At 34.4% G+C, this 6,188-nt stretch overlaps 1 pseudogene; it reads left to right on the top strand.

Moving 5' to 3' along the window:
• Positions 1-439: 439 nt before the first annotated feature.
• On the top strand, positions 440-5,402 carry LOC110445093 (annotated as a pseudogene).
• Positions 5,403-6,188: the final 786 nt, after the last annotated feature.

The raw sequence follows: 6,188 nt of genomic DNA, 5'->3' as shown, positions 1-6,188 counted from the left end.
CGAGAAGTTATCAATTCATATTTGTGTCAATTTTAGCTGCAGGACAAAGTTGCGTGATTTATCTATTATTCATTCAACCGTTTCAATAGCATTCAGAATAATAAACCAATCCAGAACCGACTACCATGACCGACGTTCTTTAAATACATGGTGTCGTGTGTGTATAAACAGATCGGCACAAAGGAGATAAAACGGCTAGCATATTAGTGGTTACGACAAACAAGAAGGACTGTCAAACGGCAATGGGCCGCAATGAGCAAGACATGAGATGTACAACAATCATTTGACGCAATATATGATGTACAGCTACCGAGTCATAGGACAAGATATAACAGTTACAACTCACAGTTGACGTGATATAGGAGCTACAGCTTCCAGTTCAAAGAAGATATAACAGGTACCACTCTCAGTTGACGCGATATAGGAGCTACAGCTACCAGCTCAATGGACACGATATAACAGTTACGGACTAGACAACGAGTACCATATCAGGGGGAAGGCTCTAGAAGTACAACTCTCAAAGCGACGTTGCCAGTTGACAGCACTTAGCAGGTAAGAGGTATTACATCATATTGAAGATATCTTTTAAAAAATAATTTACACAAGCTTTGGCAGGTTGGTTGTGAAATCCTAGATATGCATGAATACGTGATCTGAGCCATATTGTCACCGACGCCTATTTGAACCTGATTACATCATAGAAAACATTATGTGAGTTTCCAGTTACCGGATGTGATTTTTATGAATATTTTATATCACCTTATTTTTAGCCACGTAATGTACGATTTAATGTTTGAACGGTTTATACCTCCTAGTATTACCTTTCCAGTTCAAGTTTTACGTCTACTTATTTTTCCCCATTTCCCATACTAAAGGAAATTATGCAGTAGTTTTTCCCTGGTTCAAAGATTATTTGTTTTGACCTGTTAATGATTGTGCACACTTTGTATAGAGATACTTCTAGTTACTACAACGTCTTTTCCAATGTTCAAGCTTTATTTTGCATTTTGTCATTTATTATCACTCCCATTAAACATGACATTCCTGTGCGATACCTGTATCTTAACGCATTTAAATTCATATCTCGTTATAACACTTACAAATATAAAACTAAACAAACTATGATTTTATCCCTGAAATAGAAAATTGAAAAAAACAAGAGTTTTAAAGGTACACCCATAGCATCTTTTTAAAAAAGGTTTTTGCTTTTTAAAAATGTAAGAAACAATGCCTCTTTCGGTACTTATTAGCCTGCATTATGTTAGAATCAAAATATCTATTTTCATAGATAATCTTTTGTTAAATACTAATGATAGAATTCCTTTGGCCGACTTTAAGCTATTATGTATGCTACTGTATGCTACTGTATACTACTGTATGCTACTTTCTGTATGCTAATGTATGCTACTTACTGTATGCTACCGTATGCTACTGTATGCTACTTACTGTATGTAACTGTATGCTACTGTATGTTACTGTATACTACTGTATGCTACTTACTGTATAGTACTGTATGCTACTTACTGTATGCTACCGTATGCTACTGTATGCTACTTACTGTATGTTACTGTATACTACTGTATGCTACTAACTGTATGCTAATGTATGCTACTTACTGTATGCTACCGTATGCTACTGTATGCTACTTACTGTATGTTACTGTATGCTACTGTATGCTACATACTGTATATTACTGTATGCTACTTACTGTATGCTACCGTATGCTACTGTATGCTACTTACTGTATGTTACTGTATACTACTGTATGCTACTAACTGTATGCTACTTACTGTATACTACTGTATGCTACTTACTGTATGCTACTGTATACTACTGTATGCTACTTACTGTATGCTACTTACTGTATGCTACTGTATGCTACTTACTGTATGCTACCGTATCCTACTGTATGCTACTTATTGTATGTTACTGTATGCTACTGTATGCTACTGTATGCAATCATTTTACTTCACACACCGACATTTTATTGTAGCAATCACTTTTAGTATACAATTGTAATAAATAACAAATATTTTACAGATTTTGTTCCTGTTAAAAACATGTTTATATTTCAAAAATTGATATAACATTATATCGAGAAACAATAAATGAATCAACAAGTTCACGACAGTTAAAGTCCGACTTGTGGTCGTAGGGAATCCCAAAAGTGTTACCCGCTACTTATTGAACACTATTGTTTTTAGTTTTAATACAGATTATTATAAAATGAATAATTCTTTTTTTGAAAAGATAACATTTTTTATATTTACCTACTTATAAATGTTAATATTGTTATCAGGAATTGACACAGCAGATAAAGATAATCTGAAAACTTTTATCAGAACTAAAATGTGGAAGGAAACCTTCACCCTAGGTTTACACACAGGCCAAAATGATCGATCGTGAATGAACAGCAGTGTCAGAAATGAATATGGTGAAAACATTAACACTAAAAATAACAAATATTCTATTAAATACTAAATAAAACAGAAACGGACGGGATAAGTGATATAGGTAATTTAAGATAACATAGGGTAATATGTTAGGAAATCGCACGCACTTGATCAACAGTGTTAAGCATTATTAACAAACAGGTGTTAATGGCAGTTTGTTTATGATTTGTCTTAAATCACAAAAATAATTTTACGAACCCGCTCCGACGCTGCGTTGTTTTCTTTATTAATGTGTCCACTCGTGTTCAAACCTAATAATCGGGAGGTGTTCCCAGAATAAACTCCTCGCTGTAGTTTGATATTATTTTGATTTGGATTATCCAAATACTGATGCTTTTTTGCAATAGTTTTATTAAAATAAGACACAGATATCTTTCCACTTTCCCGGATTTGCTAGGGCGGGGGTTGGTGGTCATTATGATGGATGTCGTATGTAGTTTAAGAGCGGTTATTCATCCGCAAAAGACTGGCTGCGTCGCCGAAAATCCTTCACTCAAGAATAAAAAGTTGGCATTGCGTTAAACTTTGACACGATTTTACTTGGTCGAAATTGACACTAGTGTACGTAATTGAACGTTGGCACTATAAAACATTGTCGAAATTGACACTATTATATTAATTTGAACTTTGACACTATTATACTTTATTAAACTTTGACACTATTATACGTTATTTAACTTTGACACTATTTTAAATTGTTGAACTTTGACACTATTGCATTTTGTCGAAGTTGACACTATTATACTTTGCTGAACTTTGACACTATTATACTATGTTAAACGTTGACACTAGTATACTTTGTTGAACTTTGACACTGTAACACTTTGATGAACTTTGACATTATTATACTCTGTTTAACTTTAAAACAATTATACTTTATGTACTTTGGCCCTATTATACATTGTTGAACTTTGACACTATTATATTTTGTTGAACTTTGACACTATTATACTTTGTTGAACTTTGATACTATTATACTTTATTTATCTTTGACACTATAATACTTTGTTGAACTTGCATACTGTTATACATTGTTGAACTTTGACACTATTATATCTTTTTGAACTTTGACACTTTTATACTTTGTTGAACTTTGACACTGTAACACTTTGTTGAATTTTGATGCTATTATTCCATTTTGAACTTGGACACTATTATATTTTGTTGAACTTTGAAACTATTATACTTTGTTAAACTTTGACACTATTATACTTTGTTGAACTTTGACACTATTATACTTTATTGAACTTTGACCCTATAAGACATTGTTGAAATTTGATATATTTTACTTAATTGAACTTTGACATTGTTATATTTTGTTGAACTTCTACACTTTTATATCTTTTTGAACTCTGATACTATTATACTTTGTTAAACTTCGACACTGTTATATTTTTTTTTAAATTTGGCACTATTATACGTAATTGAACTTCGACACTGTTATATTTTGTTGAACTTCGACACTGTTATATTTTGTTGAACTTTGACACTATTGTATCAACTCCAGGTGAATCGTATTTGATGACAACATTTTGTATAAATTATTGGTGTTGTAAATATCGTATTTCCTTACAGACACAATTAATTTCCTGCCTTATAAATATATAACAATTACTGTTTACTGTGTTTTACAGGGAAAGTGAAATTATGTCCGACACAACGGATAAGTCATCTGGTTCGGGAAAACTTCCGATAAAGATAAAATTCGTATGTGATGTCTGTGGAAAGGGATTCCAGTATCTATGTCACTTTCAACATCATAGTCGGATACATACGGGAGAGAAGCCATGCAAATGTGACATATGCGGGAGGACATTTCGTACGCCTGGTAACGCAACCAAGCATAAGAAGATACACACGGACTACAAACCATTCAGATGTCACATTTGTGGTAGACAATTTAGAAGAAACTCCCAATTAAGCGTGCACGTGAGGATACATACTGGTGAAAAACCGTGCAGATGTAACGTATGTGGTATGTCTTTCACTTCAATTAGAAATCTACGAGATCATACGTCCACGCATAAAGAAAGGCCATTTAAGTGTCGAAAGTGTACCAAGACGTTTCACAGTAAAGAAGTATTAGCCAAACACATGCCTAGCCATGAGAAATATAAACCATGCACCACGTGTAGTGGCTTAGATAATGCTTCAAATTTTCATAAAAATAATTTGCAGCAAAATAGCTTTGTAAAACACAATGGCGAAAGACACATGAGTGACAAGGAGCTGATCAATAACACGCAGGTGCCTATAGGACATTTAGAAACTTTCAATAATGAAACATCCAATTCACAACTGTTGACACATGTAACGAACGCGGCATTGTATATATGTCACCTCTGTAATACTGAGTTCCCAACCTCAATAAGCCTTTTGGAACACATGTTGGTACATGCGGACAAATCGTCTCAGTCCAGCGAGACGGAACCTTGTGAATGGGAATATGTTTGGTAGCTGATGTTCCAAGCAGCGCAGTATTGCAATCTGATACTTGCTTATAAAGTTTAAAAAATAAGTATATTAATTAATCCGTCTAAATAACTGTTAACGGGTAGGTTCAGGGGTAATCAGATTTAGGCATTGACACGTTAAAATCATTGTGCTAATGTATGCTTGCGCTAAGTGCAGTTTCTGTAAATAGAATTTTATTGATAAATGCGCTGATCTTTTCAATTGGGAAGTGCGTTTTAATTAATTGGTAAGATAAATAGAGGTAACACAACGAGTGGTTGTTGAAAATGATATTTATTTCACTCGAGTTTGTTCATTTTCAAAAGTTACAAAATCTCGTGTCTTTCTGTAACTTTTGAAAATTAACCAACGAGAGTGAAATAAATACCATACTCGACAACCACGAGTCTTGTGATCGGCTGGCGTAGTGATATGACCCATATGTAAAAAGTCACTCATTAATATTCAAAAATAACTTTTTTTTTTCAATGTAATAATTTTCAAAATTAATGTTTCAGCAACAACTTCGTGAAAAAATAAAAAAAGATGAACGACTTTAAATATTAAGAGAATGCAATATTGCATAAATTGATATAAATTAACCACGGACTATATGCGCGTAAGCATATCTTACGAAGCCTGTCTCCCGCCAAGTGGTGAAGACAAACTAATCGCTGTCAATGTCCAAAACCATAGGCCTGGGACGTTTCTTCGTGAGGTTCTATGGGTGACGCTTATAGTGACAGTTCCGCCATAGACAGGCCCTCCAAATATTGATAACGGGACATGGGGAGAATGAAATATTTTCCGACACTGTTACAGATCTTGTTTGGGTTTCTATTATCGATACGTCTATGGCAATGGTTTTCACGACCTGGACACGCGACGGTATGGCGTCGAAACGATATCGAGCGTCTGCAGCAATTTTGCCCGAAAGTAGCGATCAAATCTTTAAGCATCATTTTCTTTTGGTATTGCCATAATAACCCCCTTTTCCCATCGCATAACCTCACAAAAGTCACCAACCCTTTACCCGGATGTTGACAGCAGACGACGTAAACAAAACAGCACGCGGCAAAAACCGCGTGAAAAAGTCGTCCGGTCAAAGTTCATCTTCTCAACCAATCAAAACTATGGAAGGTCATATACCACGTGTGGTGTATCACTCATATTTATTCAACAGTCTGCATTTTTATACAATGATCTGAGAGTGAAATAATATACAATTATGGACTTCAGGTGAGGTCTCTCCCTGATTTATGGACCTGGTCTGAACAATAT

This window comes from Mizuhopecten yessoensis, unplaced genomic scaffold (genome assembly GCF_002113885.1).
Source record: "Mizuhopecten yessoensis strain PY_sf001 unplaced genomic scaffold, ASM211388v2 scaffold2711.2, whole genome shotgun sequence".
Lineage (NCBI taxonomy): Eukaryota > Metazoa > Mollusca > Bivalvia > Pectinida > Pectinidae > Mizuhopecten > Mizuhopecten yessoensis.
The sequence above is the reverse complement of the archived record's forward strand: the minus strand, read 5'-3'. Positions and strand labels throughout refer to the sequence as shown.